Source organism: Rhinoderma darwinii, assembly GCF_050947455.1.
Source record: "Rhinoderma darwinii isolate aRhiDar2 chromosome 5 unlocalized genomic scaffold, aRhiDar2.hap1 SUPER_5_unloc_47, whole genome shotgun sequence".
Lineage (NCBI taxonomy): Eukaryota > Metazoa > Chordata > Amphibia > Anura > Rhinodermatidae > Rhinoderma > Rhinoderma darwinii.
Genome location: NW_027461806.1, coordinates 120,724 through 140,536, shown reverse-complemented (window position 1 = coordinate 140,536; position 19,813 = coordinate 120,724). Strand labels below are relative to the sequence as shown.

The following is a 19,813-nucleotide window of genomic DNA, read 5'->3' as shown; positions in this document are numbered from 1 at the left end:
GTTTCTGTCTTTCTGAAGGGATCTCCCCTTTTAATCCCATTATTTCAACACCTGTTGGACAATGCATGAGTGATAATGAGCTCATTGATTAAATGCAATTAATGAATAGATTGCCACCTCTTGTTGTGTGTCGTCTGTGTTTCTGTGTTTCCGGCATTTCACATTGGAACACCTCATTCACCTTCCTTGTCTTCTCTCCGCCCTCCCTTTTAGGTAAGTTAAAGAGCTGCACCTGAGCCAGCCACTGATTGATTGATTGATTGATTGATTGATTGATTGATTGATTGATTGATTGATTGATTGATGCAGCACAACAGTCAAATAGTGGAGTGGAGTAGGGGAACAGCAAACAGCCAATAAAGCAGCCCGCCCGCTCGCCTGCCCGCCACAATGGACCTACCTGTGTACACTAGATGGATGTGATGGAATGTACTGTCGTCCCTACATTTCAAGAAGAAGTAAGAATTGCAGTTGCAACAAAGCCTTGCTTGCCTACAAAGAGAGCAGCAATTTGGATTTGTTACTATGTTACCTAGAAGAATAACAAACTGTGCAAGGATGGAGGTTGTAGGAGCAAGGAGAAGTTGTCTGTAAAGTTGGTGGATGCCTATTTTCCATTTTGCAGTCCCTTGTCTCCCTCTTGTGGCCTCCTGGAGGCAACTAGCTGTGCAAAAAAAAGACAGCCTGGCGGCCGGCTGTTGCAGTGTTGCCCTCTCAGGCAACACTGAGTGACTGACTGAGCCTCACCGTCTTATATAAAGTTCAGACGGAACTTTGCACGTGTCATAGTGGAGCCCTCAGGATTCCAGAGCCAGCTTTCTGACATCATAATCGGGCCTCAGAGATAAAAGCCTGGGCCCAGGCAGTGTTGGTCAGTGCTGCTCAGCAGGCAGCACTGGACTGGACTGGATTACAGCTGATACAAGGTGTGAAGGAACAAGGGGTGGCTGTGGGCATGCACTTGCTGCCGCTGCCAGTGTTTATCTGCATGGCAGCAGGGCATTTGGGCGTTGCCAGGAAGGCGTTTTTATGTAGATTCCTCCTCTTTCAGCACTGCATTGTGGTGCAAGCAAAAGAAGCAAATCCTGTCTGGCTTCCTCTCCGGCCTTTATTCACCTCCCGTGTAGCTGTGAGTGTGTGAGCCTGCAGGGCCCCATGGAATTGCCTAGAAGTAGGCTGAATCGCTGCAAGGGCTGAACAGCAGTATCGGGCAGGCTCGGGCAACGCGCGGCCCGTTCGGGTTATCGCTTCTCGGCCTTTTGGCTAAGATCAAGTGTAGTATCTGTTCTTATCAGTTTAATATCTGATACGTCCCCTATCTGGGGACCATATATTAAATGGATTTTTAGAACAGGGAGATGGAAATAGAGCTTGCTCTGTCCACTCCACGCATTGACCTGGTATTGCAGTATTTCCAGGACCGGTGCACCCTTTCCTTATGTGTTGACTAAAAGCAGATTCCAAAAGTGTTTTTTGTCTTTGCTATTGTTTCTGTCTTTCTGAAGGGATCTCCCCTTTTAATCCCATTATTTCAACACCTGTTGGACAATGCATGAGTGATAATGAGCTCATTGATTAAATGCAATTAATGAATAGATTGCCACCTCTTGTTGTGTGTCGTCTGTGTTTCTGTGTTTCCGGCATTTCACATTGGAACACCTCATTCACCTTCCTTGTCTTCTCTCCGCCCTCCCTTTTAGGTAAGTTAAAGAGCTGCACCTGAGCCAGCCACTGATTGATTGATTGATTGATTGATTGATTGATTGATTGATTGATTGATTGATGCAGCACAACAGTCAAATAGTGGAGTGGAGTAGGGGAACAGCAAACAGCCAATAAAGCAGCCCGCCCGCTCGCCTGCCCGCCACAATGGACCTACCTGTGTACACTAGATGGATGTGATGGAATGTACTGTCGTCCCTACATTTCAAGAAGAAGTAAGAATTGCAGTTGCAACAAAGCCTTGCTTGCCTACAAAGAGAGCAGCAATTTGGATTTGTTACTATGTTACCTAGAAGAATAACAAACTGTGCAAGGATGGAGGTTGTAGGAGCAAGGAGAAGTTGTCTGTAAAGTTGGTGGATGCCTATTTTCCATTTTGCAGTCCCTTGTCTCCCTCTTGTGGCCTCCTGGAGGCAACTAGCTGTGCAAAAAAAAGACAGCCTGGCGGCCGGCTGTTGCAGTGTTGCCCTCTCAGGCAACACTGAGTGACTGACTGAGCCTCACCGTCTTATATAAAGTTCAGACGGAACTTTGCACGTGTCATAGTGGAGCCCTCAGGATTCCAGAGCCAGCTTTCTGACATCATAATGGGGCCTCAGAGATAAAAGCCTGGGCCCAGGCAGTGTTGGTCAGTGCTGCTCAGCAGGCAGCACTGGACTGGACTGGATTACAGCTGATACAAGGTGTGAAGGAACAAGGGGTGGCTGTGGGCATGCACTTGCTGCCGCTGCCAGTGTTTATCTGCATGGCAGCAGGGCATTTGGGCGTTGCCAGGAAGGCGTTTTTATGTAGATTCCTCCTCTTTCAGCACTGCATTGTGGTGCAAGCAAAAGAAGCAAATCCTGTCTGGCTTCCTCTCCGGCCTTTATTCACCTCCCGTGTAGCTGTGAGTGTGTGAGCCTGCAGGGCCCCATGGAATTGCCTAGAAGTAGGCTGAATCGCTGCAAGGGCTGAACAGCAGTATCGGGCAGGCTCGGGCAACGCGCGGCCCGTTCGGGTTATCGCTTCTCGGCCTTTTGGCTAAGATCAAGTGTAGTATCTGTTCTTATCAGTTTAATATCTGATACGTCCCCTATCTGGGGACCATATATTAAATGGATTTTTAGAACAGGGAGATGGAAATAGAGCTTGCTCTGTCCACTCCACGCATTGACCTGGTATTGCAGTATTTCCAGGACCGGTGCACCCTTTCCTTATGTGTTGACTAAAAGCAGATTCCAAAAGTGTTTTTTGTCTTTGCTATTGTTTCTGTCTTTCTGAAGGGATCTCCCCTTTTAATCCCATTATTTCAACACCTGTTGGACAATGCATGAGTGATAATGAGCTAATTGATTAAATGCAATTAATGAATAGATTGCCACCTCTTGTTGTGTGTCGTCTGTGTTTCTGTGTTTCCGGCATTTCACATTGGAACACCTCATTCACCTTCCTTGTCTTCTCTCCGCCCTCCCTTTTAGGTAAGTTAAAGAGCTGCACCTGAGCCAGCCACTGATTGATTGATTGATTGATTGATTGATTGATTGATGCAGCACAACAGTCAAATAGTGGAGTGGAGTAGGGGAACAGCAAACAGCCAATAAAGCAGCCCGCCCGCTCGCCTGCCCGCCACAATGGACCTACCTGTGTACACTAGATGGATGTGATGGAATGTACTGTCGTCCCTACATTTCAAGAAGAAGTAAGAATTGCAGTTGCAACAAAGCCTTGCTTGCCTACAAAGAGAGCAGCAATTTGGATTTGTTACTATGTTACCTAGAAGAATAACAAACTGTGCAAGGATGGAGGTTGTAGGAGCAAGGAGAAGTTGTCTGTAAAGTTGGTGGATGCCTATTTTCCATTTTGCAGTCCCTTGTCTCCCTCTTGTGGCCTCCTGGAGGCAACTAGCTGTGCAAAAAAAAGACAGCCTGGCGGCCGGCTGTTGCAGTGTTGCCCTCTCAGGCAACACTGAGTGACTGACTGAGCCTCACCGTCTTATATAAAGTTCAGACGGAACTTTGCACGTGTCATAGTGGAGCCCTCAGGATTCCAGAGCCAGCTTTCTGACATCATAATGGGGCCTCAGAGATAAAAGCCTGGGCCCAGGCAGTGTTGGTCAGTGCTGCTCAGCAGGCAGCACTGGACTGGACTGGATTACAGCTCATACAAGGTGTGAAGGAACAAGGGGTGGCTGTGGGCATGCACTTGCTGCCGCTGCCAGTGTTTATCTGCATGGCAGCAGGGCATTTGGGCGTTGCCAGGAAGGCGTTTTTATGTAGATTCCTCCTCTTTCAGCACTGCATTGTGGTGCAAGCAAAAGAAGCAAATCCTGTCTGGCTTCCTCTCCGGCCTTTATTCACCTCCCGTGTAGCTGTGAGTGTGTGAGCCTGCAGGGCCCCATGGAATTGCCTAGAAGTAGGCTGAATCGCTGCAAGGGCTGAACAGCAGTATCGGGCAGGCTCGGGCAACGCGCGGCCCGTTCGGGTTATCGCTTCTCGGCCTTTTGGCTAAGATCAAGTGTAGTATCTGTTCTTATCAGTTTAATATCTGATACGTCCCCTATCTGGGGACCATATATTAAATGGATTTTTAGAACAGGGAGATGGAAATAGAGCTTGCTCTGTCCACTCCACGCATTGACCTGGTATTGCAGTATTTCCAGGACCGGAGCACCCTTTCCTTATGTGTTGACTAAAAGCAGATTCCAAAAGTGTTTTTTGTCTTTGCTATTGTTTCTGTCTTTCTGAAGGGATCTCCCCTTTTAATCCCATTATTTCAACACCTGTTGGACAATGCATGAGTGATAATGAGCTCATTGATTAAATGCAATTAATGAATAGATTGCCACCTCTTGTTGTGTGTCGTCTGTGTTTCTGTGTTTCCGGCATTTCACATTGGAACACCTCATTCACCTTCCTTGTCTTCTCTCCGCCCTCCCTTTTAGGTAAGTTAAAGAGCTGCACCTGAGCCAGCCACTGATTGATTGATTGATTGATTGATTGATTGATTGATTGATTGATGCAGCACAACAGTCAAATAGTGGAGTGGAGTAGGGGAACAGCAAACAGCCAATAAAGCAGCCCGCCCGCTCGCCTGCCCGCCACAATGGACCTACCTGTGTACACTAGATGGATGTGATGGAATGTACTGTCGTCCCTACATTTCAAGAAGAAGTAAGAATTGCAGTTGCAACAAAGCCTTGCTTGCCTACAAAGAGAGCAGCAATTTGGATTTGTTACTATGTTACCTAGAAGAATAACAAACTGTGCAAGGATGGAGGTTGTAGGAGCAAGGAGAAGTTGTCTGTAAAGTTGGTGGATGCCTATTTTCCATTTTGCAGTCCCTTGTCTCCCTCTTGTGGCCTCCTGGAGGCAACTAGCTGTGCAAAAAAAAGACAGCCTGGCGGCCGGCTGTTGCAGTGTTGCCCTCTCAGGCAACACTGAGTGACTGACTGAGCCTCACCGTCTTATATAAAGTTCAGACGGAACTTTGCACGTGTCATAGTGGAGCCCTCAGGATTCCAGAGCCAGCTTTCTGACATCATAATGGGGCCTCAGAGATAAAAGCCTGGGCCCAGGCAGTGTTGGTCAGTGCTGCTCAGCAGGCAGCACTGGACTGGACTGGATTACAGCTGATACAAGGTGTGAAGGAACAAGGGGTGGCTGTGGGCATGCACTTGCTGCCGCTGCCAGTGTTTATCTGCATGGCAGCAGGGCATTTGGGCGTTGCCAGGAAGGCGTTTTTATGTAGATTCCTCCTCTTTCAGCACTGCATTGTGGTGCAAGCAAAAGAAGCAAATCCTGTCTGGCTTCCTCTCCGGCCTTTATTCACCTCCCGTGTAGCTGTGAGTGTGTGAGCCTGCAGGGCCCCATGGAATTGCCTAGAAGTAGGCTGAATCGCTGCAAGGGCTGAACAGCAGTATCGGGCAGGCTCGGGCAACGCGCGGCCCGTTCGGGTTATCGCTTCTCGGCCTTTTGGCTAAGATCAAGTGTAGTATCTGTTCTTATCAGTTTAATATCTGATACGTCCCCTATCTGGGGACCATATATTAAATGGATTTTTAGAACAGGGAGATGGAAATAGAGCTTGCTCTGTCCACTCCACGCATTGACCTGGTATTGCAGTATTTCCAGGACCGGAGCACCCTTTCCTTATGTGTTGACTAAAAGCAGATTCCAAAAGTGTTTTTTGTCTTTGCTATTGTTTCTGTCTTTCTGAAGGGATCTCCCCTTTTAATCCCATTATTTCAACACCTGTTGGACAATGCATGAGTGATAATGAGCTCATTGATTAAATGCAATTAATGAATAGATTGCCACCTCTTGTTGTGTGTCGTCTGTGTTTCTGTGTTTCCGGCATTTCACATTGGAACACCTCATTCACCTTCCTTGTCTTCTCTCCGCCCTCCCTTTTAGGTAAGTTAAAGAGCTGCACCTGAGCCAGCCACTGATTGATTGATTGATTGATTGATTGATTGATTGATTGATTGATTGATTGATTGATTGATGCAGCACAACAGTCAAATAGTGGAGTGGAGTAGGGGAACAGCAAACAGCCAATAAAGCAGCCCGCCCGCTCGCCTGCCCGCCACAATGGACCTACCTGTGTACACTAGATGGATGTGATGGAATGTACTGTCGTCCCTACATTTCAAGAAGAAGTAAGAATTGCAGTTGCAACAAAGCCTTGCTTGCCTACAAAGAGAGCAGCAATTTGGATTTGTTACTATGTTACCTAGAAGAATAACAAACTGTGCAAGGATGGAGGTTGTAGGAGCAAGGAGAAGTTGTCTGTAAAGTTGGTGGATGCCTATTTTCCATTTTGCAGTCCCTTGTCTCCCTCTTGTGGCCTCCTGGAGGCAACTAGCTGTGCAAAAAAAAGACTGCCTGGCGGCCGGCTGTTGCAGTGTTGCCCTCTCAGGCAACACTGAGTGACTGACTGAGCCTCACCGTCTTATATAAAGTTCAGACGGAACTTTGCACGTGTCATAGTGGAGCCCTCAGGATTCCAGAGCCAGCTTTCTGACATCATAATGGGGCCTCAGAGATAAAAGCCTGGGCCCAGGCAGTGTTGGTCAGTGCTGCTCAGCAGGCAGCACTGGACTGGACTGGATTACAGCTGATACAAGGTGTGAAGGAACAAGGGGTGGCTGTGGGCATGCACTTGCTGCCGCTGCCAGTGTTTATCTGCATGGCAGCAGGGCATTTGGGCGTTGCCAGGAAGGCGTTTTTATGTAGATTCCTCCTCTTTCAGCACTGCATTGTGGTGCAAGCAAAAGAAGCAAATCCTGTCTGGCTTCCTCTCCGGCCTTTATTCACCTCCCGTGTAGCTGTGAGTGTGTGAGCCTGCAGGGCCCCATGGAATTGCCTAGAAGTAGGCTGAATCGCTGCAAGGGCTGAACAGCAGTATCGGGCAGGCTCGGGCAACGCGCGGCCCGTTCGGGTTATCGCTTCTCGGCCTTTTGGCTAAGATCAAGTGTAGTATCTGTTCTTATCAGTTTAATATCTGATACGTCCCCTATCTGGGGACCATATATTAAATGGATTTTTAGAACAGGGAGATGGAAATAGAGCTTGCTCTGTCCACTCCACGCATTGACCTGGTATTGCAGTATTTCCAGGACCGGTGCACCCTTTCCTTATGTGTTGACTAAAAGCAGATTCCAAAAGTGTTTTTTGTCTTTGCTATTGTTTCTGTCTTTCTGAAGGGATCTCCCCTTTTAATCCCATTATTTCAACACCTGTTGGACAATGCATGAGTGATAATGAGCTCATTGATTAAATGCAATTAATGAATAGATTGCCACCTCTTGTTGTGTGTCGTCTGTGTTTCTGTGTTTCCGGCATTTCACATTGGAACACCTCATTCACCTTCCTTGTCTTCTCTCCGCCCTCCCTTTTAGGTAAGTTAAAGAGCTGCACCTGAGCCAGCCACTGATTGATTGATTGATTGATTGATTGATTGATTGATTGATTGATTGATTGATTGATGCAGCACAACAGTCAAATAGTGGAGTGGAGTAGGGGAACAGCAAACAGCCAATAAAGCAGCCCGCCCGCTCGCCTGCCCGCCACAATGGACCTACCTGTGTACACTAGATGGATGTGATGGAATGTACTGTCGTCCCTACATTTCAAGAAGAAGTAAGAATTGCAGTTGCAACAAAGCCTTGCTTGCCTACAAAGAGAGCAGCAATTTGGATTTGTTACTATGTTACCTAGAAGAATAACAAACTGTGCAAGGATGGAGGTTGTAGGAGCAAGGAGAAGTTGTCTGTAAAGTTGGTGGATGCCTATTTTCCATTTTGCAGTCCCTTGTCTCCCACTTGTGGCCTCCTGGAGGCAACTAGCTGTGCAAAAAAAAGACAGCCTGGCGGCCGGCTGTTGCAGTGTTGCCCTCTCAGGCAACACTGAGTGACTGACTGAGCCTCACCGTCTTATATAAAGTTCAGACGGAACTTTGCACGTGTCATAGTGGAGCCCTCAGGATTCCAGAGCCAGCTTTCTGACATCATAATGGGGCCTCAGAGATAAAAGCCTGGGCCCAGGCAGTGTTGGTCAGTGCTGCTCAGCAGGCAGCACTGGACTGGACTGGATTACAGCTGATACAAGGTGTGAAGGAACAAGGGGTGGCTGTGGGCATGCACTTGCTGCCGCTGCCAGTGTTTATCTGCATGGCAGCAGGGCATTTGGGCGTTGCCAGGAAGGCGTTTTTATGTAGATTCCTCCTCTTTCAGCACTGCATTGTGGTGCAAGCAAAAGAAGCAAATCCTGTCTGGCTTCCTCTCCGGCCTTTATTCACCTCCCGTGTAGCTGTGAGTGTGTGAGCCTGCAGGGCCCCATGGAATTGCCTAGAAGTAGGCTGAATCGCTGCAAGGGCTGAACAGCAGTATCGGGCAGGCTCGGGCAACGCGCGGCCCGTTCGGGTTATCGCTTCTCGGCCTTTTGGCTAAGATCAAGTGTAGTATCTGTTCTTATCAGTTTAATATCTGATACGTCCCCTATCTGGGGACCATATATTAAATGGATTTTTAGAACAGGGAGATGGAAATAGAGCTTGCTCTGTCCACTCCACGCATTGACCTGGTATTGCAGTATTTCCAGGACCGGTGCACCCTTTCCTTATGTGTTGACTAAAAGCAGATTCCAAAAGTGTTTTTTGTCTTTGCTATTGTTTCTGTCTTTCTGAAGGGATCTCCCCTTTTAATCCCATTATTTCAACACCTGTTGGACAATGCATGAGTGATAATGAGCTCATTGATTAAATGCAATTAATGAATAGATTGCCACCTCTTGTTGTGTGTCGTCTGTGTTTCTGTGTTTCCGGCATTTCACATTGGAACACCTCATTCACCTTCCTTGTCTTCTCTCCGCCCTCCCTTTTAGGTAAGTTAAAGAGCTGCACCTGAGCCAGCCACTGATTGATTGATTGATTGATTGATTGATTGATTGATTGATTGATTGATTGATTGATGCAGCACAACAGTCAAATAGTGGAGTGGAGTAGGGGAACAGCAAACAGCCAATAAAGCAGCCCGCCCGCTCGCCTGCCCGCCACAATGGACCTACCTGTGTACACTAGATGGATGTGATGGAATGTACTGTCGTCCCTACATTTCAAGAAGAAGTAAGAATTGCAGTTGCAACAAAGCCTTGCTTGCCTACAAAGAGAGCAGCAATTTGGATTTGTTACTATGTTACCTAGAAGAATAACAAACTGTGCAAGGATGGAGGTTGTAGGAGCAAGGAGAAGTTGTCTGTAAAGTTGGTGGATGCCTATTTTCCATTTTGCAGTCCCTTGTCTCCCTCTTGTGGCCTCCTGGAGGCAACTAGCTGTGCAAAAAAAAAGACAGCCTGGCGGCCGGCTGTTGCAGTGTTGCCCTCTCAGGCAACACTGAGTGACTGACTGAGCCTCACCGTCTTATATAAAGTTCAGACGGAACTTTGCACGTGTCATAGTGGAGCCCTCAGGATTCCAGAGCCAGCTTTCTGACATCATAATGGGGCCTCAGAGATAAAAGCCTGGGCCCAGGCAGTGTTGGTCAGTGCTGCTCAGCAGGCAGCACTGGCATGGACTGGATTACAGCTGATACAAGGTGTGAAGGAACAAGGGGTGGCTGTGGGCATGCACTTGCTGCCGCTGCCAGTGTTTATCTGCATGGCAGCAGGGCATTTGGGCGTTGCCAGGAAGGCGTTTTTATGTAGATTCCTCCTCTTTCAGCACTGCATTGTGGTGCAAGCAAAAGAAGCAAATCCTGTCTGGCTTCCTCTCCGGCCTTTATTCACCTCCCGTGTAGCTGTGAGTGTGTGAGCCTGCAGGGCCCCATGGAATTGCCTAGAAGTAGGCTGAATCGCTGCAAGGGCTGAACAGCAGTATCGGGCAGGCTCGGGCAACGCGCGGCCCGTTCGGGTTATCGCTTCTCGGCCTTTTGGCTAAGATCAAGTGTAGTATCTGTTCTTATCAGTTTAATATCTGATACGTCCCCTATCTGGGGACCATATATTAAATGGATTTTTAGAACAGGGAGATGGAAATAGAGCTTGCTCTGTCCACTCCACGCATTGACCTGGTATTGCAGTATTTCCAGGACCGGTGCACCCTTTCCTTATGTGTTGACTAAAAGCAGATTCCAAAAGTGTTTTTTGTCTTTGCTATTGTTTCTGTCTTTCTGAAGGGATCTCCCCTTTTAATCCCATTATTTCAACACCTGTTGGACAATGCATGAGTGATAATGAGCTCATTGATTAAATGCAATTAATGAATAGATTGCCACCTCTTGTTGTGTGTCGTCTGTGTTTCTGTGTTTCCGGCATTTCACATTGGAACACCTCATTCACCTTCCTTGTCTTCTCTCCGCCCTCCCTTTTAGGTAAGTTAAAGAGCTGCACCTGAGCCAGCCACTGATTGATTGATTGATTGATTGATTGATTAATTGATTGATTGATTGATTGATTGATTGATTGATTGATTGATTGATTGATGCAGCACAACAGTCAAATAGTGGAGTGGAGTAGGGGAACAGCAAACAGCCAATAAAGCAGCCCGCCCGCTCGCCTGCCCGCCACAATGGACCTACCTGTGTACACTAGATGGATGTGATGGAATGTACTGTCGTCCCTACATTTCAAGAAGAAGTAAGAATTGCAGTTGCAACAAAGCCTTGCTTGCCTACAAAGAGAGCAGCAATTTGGATTTGTTACTATGTTACCTAGAAGAATAACAAACTGTGCAAGGATGGAGGTTGTAGGAGCAAGGAGAAGTTGTCTGTAAAGTTGGTGGATGCCTATTTTCCATTTTGCAGTCCCTTGTCTCCCTCTTGTGGCCTCCTGGAGGCAACTAGCTGTGCAAAAAAAAGACAGCCTGGCGGCCGGCTGTTGCAGTGTTGCCCTCTCAGGCAACACTGAGTGACTGACTGAGCCTCACCGTCTTATATAAAGTTCAGACGGAACTTTGCATGTGTCATAGTGGAGCCCTCAGGATTCCAGAGCCAGCTTTCTGACATCATAATGGGGCCTCAGAGATAAAAGCCTGGGCCCAGGCAGTGTTGGTCAGTGCTGCTCAGCAGGCAGCACTGGACTGGACTGGATTACAGCTGATACAAGGTGTGAAGGAACAAGGGGTGGCTGTGGGCATGCACTTGCTGCCGCTGCCAGTGTTTATCTGCATGGCAGCAGGGCATTTGGGCGTTGCCAGGAAGGCGTTTTTATGTAGATTCCTCCTCTTTCAGCACTGCATTGTGGTGCAAGCAAAAGAAGCAAATCCTGTCTGGCTTCCTCTCCGGCCTTTATTCACCTCCCGTGTAGCTGTGAGTGTGTGAGCCTGCAGGGCCCCATGGAATTGCCTAGAAGTAGGCTGAATCGCTGCAAGGGCTGAACAGCAGTATCGGGCAGGCTCGGGCAACGCGCGGCCCGTTCGGGTTATCGCTTCTCGGCCTTTTGGCTAAGATCAAGTGTAGTATCTGTTCTTATCAGTTTAATATCTGATACGTCCCCTATCTGGGGACCATATATTAAATGGATTTTTAGAACAGGGAGATGGAAATAGAGCTTGCTCTGTCCACTCCACGCATTGACCTGGTATTGCAGTATTTCCAGGACCGGTGCACCCTTTCCTTATGTGTTGACTAAAAGCAGATTCCAAAAGTGTTTTTTGTCTTTGCTATTGTTTCTGTCTTTCTGAAGGGATCTCCCCTTTTAATCCCATTATTTCAACACCTGTTGGACAATGCATGAGTGATAATGAGCTCATTGATTAAATGCAATTAATGAATAGATTGCCACCTCTTGTTGTGTGTCGTCTGTGTTTCTGTGTTTCCGGCATTTCACATTGGAACACCTCATTCACCTTCCTTGTCTTCTCTCCGCCCTCCCTTTTAGGTAAGTTAAAGAGCTGCACCTGAGCCAGCCACTGATTGATTGATTGATTGATTGATTGATTGATTGATTGATTGATTGATTGATTGATGCAGCACAACAGTCAAATAGTGGAGTGGAGTAGGGGAACAGCAAACAGCCAATAAAGCAGCCCGCCCGCTCGCCTGCCCGCCACAATGGACCTACCTGTGTACACTAGATGGATGTGATGGAATGTACTGTCGTCCCTACATTTCAAGAAGAAGTAAGAATTGCAGTTGCAACAAAGCCTTGCTTGCCTACAAAGAGAGCAGCAATTTGGATTTGTTACTATGTTACCTAGAAGAATAACAAACTGTGCAAGGATGGAGGTTGTAGGAGCAAGGAGAAGTTGTCTGTAAAGTTGGTGGATGCCTATTTTCCATTTTGCAGTCCCTTGTCTCCCTCTTGTGGCCTCCTGGAGGCAACTAGCTGTGCAAAAAAAAGACAGCCTGGCGGCCGGCTGTTGCAGTGTTGCCCTCTCAGGCAACACTGAGTGACTGACTGAGCCTCACCGTCTTATATAAAGTTCAGACGGAACTTTGCACGTGTCATAGTGGAGCCCTCAGGATTCCAGAGCCAGCTTTCTGACATCATAATGGGGCCTCAGAGATAAAAGCCTGGGCCCAGGCAGTGTTGGTCAGTGCTGCTCAGCAGGCAGCACTGGACTGGACTGGATTACAGCTGATACAAGGTGTGAAGGAACAAGGGGTGGCTGTGGGCATGCACTTGCTGCCGCTGCCAGTGTTTATCTGCATGGCAGCAGGGCATTTGGGCGTTGCCAGGAAGGCGTTTTTATGTAGATTCCTCCTCTTTCAGCACTGCATTGTGGTGCAAGCAAAAGAAGCAAATCCTGTCTGGCTTCCTCTCCGGCCTTTATTCACCTCCCGTGTAGCTGTGAGTGTGTGAGCCTGCAGGGCCCCATGGAATTGCCTAGAAGTAGGCTGAATCGCTGCAAGGGCTGAACAGCAGTATCGGGCAGGCTCGGGCAACGCGCGGCCCGTTCGGGTTATCGCTTCTCGGCCTTTTGGCTAAGATCAAGTGTAGTATCTGTTCTTATCAGTTTAATATCTGATACGTCCCCTATCTGGGGACCATATATTAAATGGATTTTTAGAACAGGGAGATGGAAATAGAGCTTGCTCTGTCCACTCCACGCATTGACCTGGTATTGCAGTATTTCCAGGACCGGTGCACCCTTTCCTTATGTGTTGACTAAAAGCAGATTCCAAAAGTGTTTTTTGTCTTTGCTATTGTTTCTGTCTTTCTGAAGGGATCTCCCCTTTTAATCCCATTATTTCAACACCTGTTGGACAATGCATGAGTGATAATGAGCTCATTGATTAAATGCAATTAATGAATAGATTGCCACCTCTTGTTGTGTGTCGTCTGTGTTTCTGTGTTTCCGGCATTTCACATTGGAACACCTCATTCACCTTCCTTGTCTTCTCTCCGCCCTCCCTTTTAGGTAAGTTAAAGAGCTGCACCTGAGCCAGCCACTGATTGATTGATTGATTGATTGATTGATTGATTGATTGATTGATTGATTGATTGATTGATTGATTGATTGATGCAGCACAACAGTCAAATAGTGGAGTGGAGTAGGGGAACAGCAAACAGCCAATAAAGCAGCCCGCCCGCTCGCCTGCCCGCCACAATGGACCTACCTGTGTACACTAGATGGATGTGATGGAATGTACTGTCGTCCCTACATTTCAAGAAGAAGTAAGAATTGCAGTTGCAACAAAGCCTTGCTTGCCTACAAAGAGAGCAGCAATTTGGATTTGTTACTATGTTACCTAGAAGAATAACAAACTGTGCAAGGATGGAGGTTGTAGGAGCAAGGAGAAGTTGTCTGTAAAGTTGGTGGATGCCTATTTTCCATTTTGCAGTCCCTTGTCTCCCTCTTGTGGCCTCCTGGAGGCAACTAGCTGTGCAAAAAAAAGACAGCCTGGCGGCCGGCTGTTGCAGTGTTGCCCTCTCAGGCAACACTGAGTGACTGACTGAGCCTCACCGTCTTATATAAAGTTCAGACGGAACTTTGCACGTCTCATAGTGGAGCCCTCAGGATTCCAGAGCCAGCTTTCTGACATCATAATGGGGCCTCAGAGATAAAAGCCTGGGCCCAGGCAGTGTTGGTCAGTGCTGCTCAGCAGGCAGCACTGGACTGGACTGGATTACAGCTGATACAAGGTGTGAAGGAACAAGGGGTGGCTGTGGGCATGCACTTGCTGCCGCTGCCAGTGTTTATCTGCATGGCAGCAGGGCATTTGGGCGTTGCCAGGAAGGCGTTTTTATGTAGATTCCTCCTCTTTCAGCACTGCATTGTGGTGCAAGCAAAAGAAGCAAATCCTGTCTGGCTTCCTCTCCGGCCTTTATTCACCTCCCGTGTAGCTGTGAGTGTGTGAGCCTGCAGGGCCCCATGGAATTGCCTAGAAGTAGGCTGAATCGCTGCAAGGGCTGAACAGCAGTATCGGGCAGGCTCGGGCAACGCGCGGCCCGTTCGGGTTATCGCTTCTCGGCCTTTTGGCTAAGATCAAGTGTAGTATCTGTTCTTATCAGTTTAATATCTGATATGTCCCCTATCTGGGGACCATATATTAAATGGATTTTTAGAACAGGGAGATGGAAATAGAGCTTGCTCTGTCCACTCCACGCATTGACCTGGTATTGCAGTATTTCCAGGACCGGTGCACCCTTTCCTTATGTGTTGACTAAAAGCAGATTCCAAAAGTGTTTTTTGTCTTTGCTATTGTTTCTGTCTTTCTGAAGGGATCTCCCCTTTTAATCCCATTATTTCAACACCTGTTGGACAATGCATGAGTGATAATGAGCTCATTGATTAAATGCAATTAATGAATAGATTGCCACCTCTTGTTGTGTGTCGTCTGTGTTTCTGTGTTTCCGGCATTTCACATTGGAACACCTCATTCACCTTCCTTGTCTTCTCTCCGCCCTCCCTTTTAGGTAAGTTAAAGAGCTGCACCTGAGCCAGCCACTGATTGATTGATTGATTGATTGATTGATTGATTGATTGATTGATTGATTGATTGATTGATGCAGCACAACAGTCAAATAGTGGAGTGGAGTAGGGGAACAGCAAACAGCCAATAAAGCAGCCCGCCCGCTCGCCTGCCCGCCACAATGGACCTACCTGTGTACACTAGATGGATGTGATGGAATGTACTGTCGTCCCTACATTTCAAGAAGAAGTAAGAATTGCAGTTGCAACAAAGCCTTGCTTGCCTACAAAGAGAGCAGCAATTTGGATTTGTTACTATGTTACCTAGAAGAATAACAAACTGTGCAAGGATGGAGGTTGTAGGAGCAAGGAGAAGTTGTCTGTAAAGTTGGTGGATGCCTATTTTCCATTTTGCAGTCCCTTGTCTCCCTCTTGTGGCCTCCTGGAGGCAACTAGCTGTGCAAAAAAAAAGACAGCCTGGCGGCCGGCTGTTGCAGTGTTGCCCTCTCAGGCAACACTGAGTGACTGACTGAGCCTCACCGTCTTATATAAAGTTCAGACGGAACTTTGCACGTGTCATAGTGGAGCCCTCAGGATTCCAGAGCCAGCTTTCTGACATCATAATGGGGCCTCAGAGATAAAAGCCTGGGCCCAGGCAGTGTTGGTCAGTGCTGCTCAGCAGGCAGCACTGGACTGGACTGGATTACAGCTGATACAAGGTGTGAAGGAACAAGGGGTGGCTGTGGGCATGCACTTGCTGCCGCTGCCAGTGTTTATCTGCATGGCAGCAGGGCATTTGGGCGTTGCCAGGAAGGCGTTTTTATGTAGATTCCTCCTCTTTCAGCACTGCATTGTGGTGCAAGCAAAAGAAGCAAATCCTGTCTGGCTTCCTCTCCGGCCTTTATTCACCTCCCGTGTAGCTGTGAGTGTGTGAGCCTGCAGGGCCCCATGGAATTGCCTAGAAGTAGGCTGAATCGCTGCAAGGGCTGAACAGCAGTATCGGGCAGGCTCGGGCAACGCGCGGCCCGTTCGGGTTATCGCTTCTCGGCCTTTTGGCTAAGATCAAGTGTAGTATCTGTTCTTATCAGTTTAATATCTGATACGTCCCCTATCTGGGGACCATATATTAAATGGATTTTTAGAACAGGGAGATGGAAATAGAGCTTGCTCTGTCCACTCCACGCATTGACCTGGTATTGCAGTATTTCCAGGACCGGTGCACCCTTTCCTTATGTGTTGACTAAAAGCAGATTCCAAAAGTGTTTTTTGTCTTTGCTATTGTTTCTGTCTTTCTGAAGGGATCTCCCCTTTTAATCCCATTATTTCAACACCTGTTGGACAATGCATGAGTGATAATGAGCTCATTGATTAAATGCAATTAATGAATAGATTGCCACCTCTTGTTGTGTGTCGTCTGTGTTTCTGTGTTTCCGGCATTTCACATTGGAACACCTCATTCACCTTCCTTGTCTTCTCTCCGCCCTCCCTTTTAGGTAAGTTAAAGAGCTGCACCTGAGCCAGCCACTGATTGATTGATTGATTGATTGATTGATTAATTGATTGATTGATTGATTGATTGATTGATTGATTGATTGATTGATGCAGCACAACAGTCAAATAGTGGAGTGGAGTAGGGGAACAGCAAACAGCCAATAAAGCAGCCCGCCCGCTCGCCTGCCCGCCACAATGGACCTACCTGTGTACACTAGATGGATGTGATGGAATGTACTGTCGTCCCTACATTTCAAGAAGAAGTAAGAATTGCAGTTGCAACAAAGCCTTGCTTGCCTACAAAGAGAGCAGCAATTTGGATTTGTTACTATGTTACCTAGAAGAATAACAAACTGTGCAAGGATGGAGGTTGTAGGAGCAAGGAGAAGTTGTCTGTAAAGTTGGTGGATGCCTATTTTCCATTTTGCAGTCCCTTGTCTCCCTCTTGTGGCCTCCTGGAGGCAACTAGCTGTGCAAAAAAAAGACAGCCTGGCGGCCGGCTGTTGCAGTGTTGCCCTCTCAGGCAACACTGAGTGACTGACTGAGCCTCACCGTCTTATATAAAGTTCAGACGGAACTTTGCACGTGTCATAGTGGAGCCCTCAGGATTCCAGAGCCAGCTTTCTGACATCATAATGGGGCCTCAGAGATAAAAGCCTGGGCCCAGGCAGTGTTGGTCAGTGCTGCTCAGCAGGCAGCACTGGACTGGACTGGATTACAGCTGATACAAGGTGTGAAGGAACAAGGGGTGGCTGTGGGCATGCACTTGCTGCCGCTGCCAGTGTTTATCTGCATGGCAGCAGGGCATTTGGGCGTTGCCAGGAAGGCGTTTTTATGTAGATTCCTCCTCTTTCAGCACTGCATTGTGGTGCAAGCAAAAGAAGCAAATCCTGTCTGGCTTCCTCTCCGGCCTTTATTCACCTCCCGTGTAGCTGTGAGTGTGTGAGCCTGCAGGGCCCCATGGAATTGCCTAGAAGTAGGCTGAATCGCTGCAAGGGCTGAACAGCAGTATCGGGCAGGCTCGGGCAACGCGCGGCCCGTTCGGGTTATCGCTTCTCGGCCTTTTGGCTAAGATCAAGTGTAGTATCTGTTCTTATCAGTTTAATATCTGATACGTCCCCTATCTGGGGACCATATATTAAATGGATTTTTAGAACAGGGAGATGGAAATAGAGCTTGCTCTGTCCACTCCACGCATTGACCTGGTATTGCAGTATTTCCAGGACCGGTGCACCCTTTCCTTATGTGTTGACTAAAAGCAGATTCCAAAAGTGTTTTTTGTCTTTGCTATTGTTTCTGTCTTTCTGAAGGGATCTCCCCTTTTAATCCCATTATTTCAACACCTGTTGGACAATGCATGAGTGATAATGAGCTCATTGATTAAATGCAATTAATGAATAGATTGCCACCTCTTGTTGTGTGTCGTCTGTGTTTCTGTGTTTCCGGCATTTCACATTGGAACACCTCATTCACCTTCCTTGTCTTCTCTCCGCCCTCCCTTTTAGGTAAGTTAAAGAGCTGCACCTGAGCCAGCCACTGATTGATTGATTGATTGATTGATTGATTGATTGATTGATTGATGCAGCACAACAGTCAAATAGTGGAGTGGAGTAGGGGAACAGCAAACAGCCAATAAAGCAGCCCGCCCGCTCGCCTGCCCGCCACAATGGACCTACCTGTGTACACTAGATGGATGTGATGGAATGTACTGTCGTCCCTACATTTCAAGAAGAAGTAAGAATTGCAGTTGCAACAAAGCCTTGCTTGCCTACAAAGAGAGCAGCAATTTGGATTTGTTACTATGTTACCTAGAAGAATAACAAACTGTGCAAGGATGGAGGTTGTAGGAGCAAGGAGAAGTTGTCTGTAAAGTTGGTGGATGCCTATTTTCCATTTTGCAGTCCCTTGTCTCCCTCTTGTGGCCTCCTGGAGGCAACTAGCTGTGCAAAAAAAAGACAGCCTGGCGGCCGGCTGTTGCAGTGTTGCCCTCTCAGGCAACACTGAGTGACTGACTGAGCCTCACCGTCTTATATAAAGTTCAGACGGAACTTTGCACGTCTCATAGTGGAGCCCTCAGGATTCCAGAGCCAGCTTTCTGACATCATAATGGGGCCTCAGAGATAAAAGCCTGGGCCCAGGCAGTGTTGGTCAGTGCTGCTCAGCAGGCAGCACTGGACTGGACTGGATTACAGCTGATACAAGGTGTGAAGGAACAAGGGGTGGCTGTGGGCATGCACTTGCTGCCGCTGCCAGTGTTTATCTGCATGGCAGCAGGGCATTTGGGCGTTGCCAGGAAGGCGTTTTTATGTAGATTCCTCCTCTTTCAGCACTGCATTGTGGTGCAAGCAAAAGAAGCAAATCCTGTCTGGCTTCCTCTCCGGCCTTTATTCACCTCCCGTGTAGCTGTGAGTGTGTGAGCCTGCAGGGCCCCATGGAATTGCCTAGAAGTAGGCTGAATCGCTGCAAGGGCTGAACAGCAGTATCGGGCAGGCTCGGGCAACGCGCGGCCCGTTCGGGTTATCGCTTCTCGGCCTTTTGGCTAAGATCAAGTGTAGTATCTGTTCTTATCAGTTTAATATCTGATATGTCCCCTATCTGGGGACCATATATTAAATGGATTTTTAGAACAGGGAGATGGAAATAGAGCTTGCTCTGTCCACTCCACGCATTGACCTGGTATTGCAGTATTTCCAGGACCGGTGCACCCTTTCCTTATGTGTTGACTAAAAGCAGATTCCAAAAGTGTTTTTTGTCTTTGCTATTGTTTCTGTCTTTCTGAAGGGATCTCCCCTTTTAATCCCATTATTTCAACACCTGTTGGACAATGCATGAGTGATAATGAGCTCATTGATTAAATGCAATTAATGAATAGATTGCCACCTCTTGTTGTGTGTCGTCTGTGTTTCTGTGTTTCCGGCATTTCACATTGGAACACCTCATTCACCTTCCTTGTCTTCTCTCCGCCCTCCCTTTTAGGTAAGTTAAAGAGCTGCACCTGAGCCAGCCACTGATTGATTGATTGATTGATTGATTGATTGATTGATTGATTGATGCAGCACAACAGTCAAATAGTGGAGTGGAGTAGGGGAACAGCAAACAGCCAATAAAGCAGCCCGCCCGCTCGCCTGCCCGCCACAATGGACCTACCTGTGTACACTAGATGGATGTGATGGAATGTACTGTCGTCCCTACATTTCAAGAAGAAGTAAGAATTGCAGTTGCAACAAAGCCTTGCTTGCCTACAAAGAGAGCAGCAATTTGGATTTGTTAC

The 19,813-nt window shown here is 47.6% G+C and overlaps 13 non-coding genes across 13 annotated transcripts; all 13 read left to right on the top strand.

Moving 5' to 3' along the window:
- The first annotated feature begins 1,243 nt into the window (after positions 1–1,243).
- On the top strand, positions 1,244–1,434 carry LOC142695054 (U2 spliceosomal RNA). The gene has a single exon (XR_012863207.1). It is a non-coding gene; the product is annotated as a U2 spliceosomal RNA (small nuclear RNA).
- A 1,288-nt stretch (positions 1,435–2,722) lies between these two features.
- On the top strand, positions 2,723–2,913 carry LOC142695053 (U2 spliceosomal RNA). Its single transcript, XR_012863206.1, has one exon. It is a non-coding gene; the product is annotated as a U2 spliceosomal RNA (small nuclear RNA).
- A 1,272-nt stretch (positions 2,914–4,185) lies between these two features.
- On the top strand, positions 4,186–4,376 carry LOC142695541 (U2 spliceosomal RNA). The gene has a single exon (XR_012863647.1). It is a non-coding gene; the product is annotated as a U2 spliceosomal RNA (small nuclear RNA).
- A 1,280-nt stretch (positions 4,377–5,656) lies between these two features.
- On the top strand, positions 5,657–5,847 carry LOC142695540 (U2 spliceosomal RNA). The gene has a single exon (XR_012863646.1). It is a non-coding gene; the product is annotated as a U2 spliceosomal RNA (small nuclear RNA).
- A 1,296-nt stretch (positions 5,848–7,143) lies between these two features.
- LOC142695052 (U2 spliceosomal RNA) lies at positions 7,144–7,334 on the top strand. The gene has a single exon (XR_012863205.1). It is a non-coding gene; the product is annotated as a U2 spliceosomal RNA (small nuclear RNA).
- A 1,292-nt stretch (positions 7,335–8,626) lies between these two features.
- On the top strand, positions 8,627–8,817 carry LOC142695051 (U2 spliceosomal RNA). Its single transcript, XR_012863204.1, has one exon. It is a non-coding gene; the product is annotated as a U2 spliceosomal RNA (small nuclear RNA).
- A 1,293-nt stretch (positions 8,818–10,110) lies between these two features.
- On the top strand, positions 10,111–10,301 carry LOC142695050 (U2 spliceosomal RNA). Its single transcript, XR_012863203.1, has one exon. It is a non-coding gene; the product is annotated as a U2 spliceosomal RNA (small nuclear RNA).
- A 1,316-nt stretch (positions 10,302–11,617) lies between these two features.
- LOC142695049 (U2 spliceosomal RNA) lies at positions 11,618–11,808 on the top strand. Its single transcript, XR_012863202.1, has one exon. It is a non-coding gene; the product is annotated as a U2 spliceosomal RNA (small nuclear RNA).
- Positions 11,809–13,100: 1,292 nt separating this feature from the next.
- LOC142695047 (U2 spliceosomal RNA) lies at positions 13,101–13,291 on the top strand. Its single transcript, XR_012863201.1, has one exon. It is a non-coding gene; the product is annotated as a U2 spliceosomal RNA (small nuclear RNA).
- A 1,308-nt stretch (positions 13,292–14,599) lies between these two features.
- LOC142695146 (U2 spliceosomal RNA) lies at positions 14,600–14,790 on the top strand. Its single transcript, XR_012863291.1, has one exon. It is a non-coding gene; the product is annotated as a U2 spliceosomal RNA (small nuclear RNA).
- Positions 14,791–16,087: 1,297 nt separating this feature from the next.
- On the top strand, positions 16,088–16,278 carry LOC142695046 (U2 spliceosomal RNA). The gene has a single exon (XR_012863200.1). It is a non-coding gene; the product is annotated as a U2 spliceosomal RNA (small nuclear RNA).
- Positions 16,279–17,590: 1,312 nt separating this feature from the next.
- On the top strand, positions 17,591–17,781 carry LOC142695045 (U2 spliceosomal RNA). Its single transcript, XR_012863199.1, has one exon. It is a non-coding gene; the product is annotated as a U2 spliceosomal RNA (small nuclear RNA).
- Positions 17,782–19,061: 1,280 nt separating this feature from the next.
- LOC142695024 (U2 spliceosomal RNA) lies at positions 19,062–19,252 on the top strand. Its single transcript, XR_012863180.1, has one exon. It is a non-coding gene; the product is annotated as a U2 spliceosomal RNA (small nuclear RNA).
- Positions 19,253–19,813: the final 561 nt, after the last annotated feature.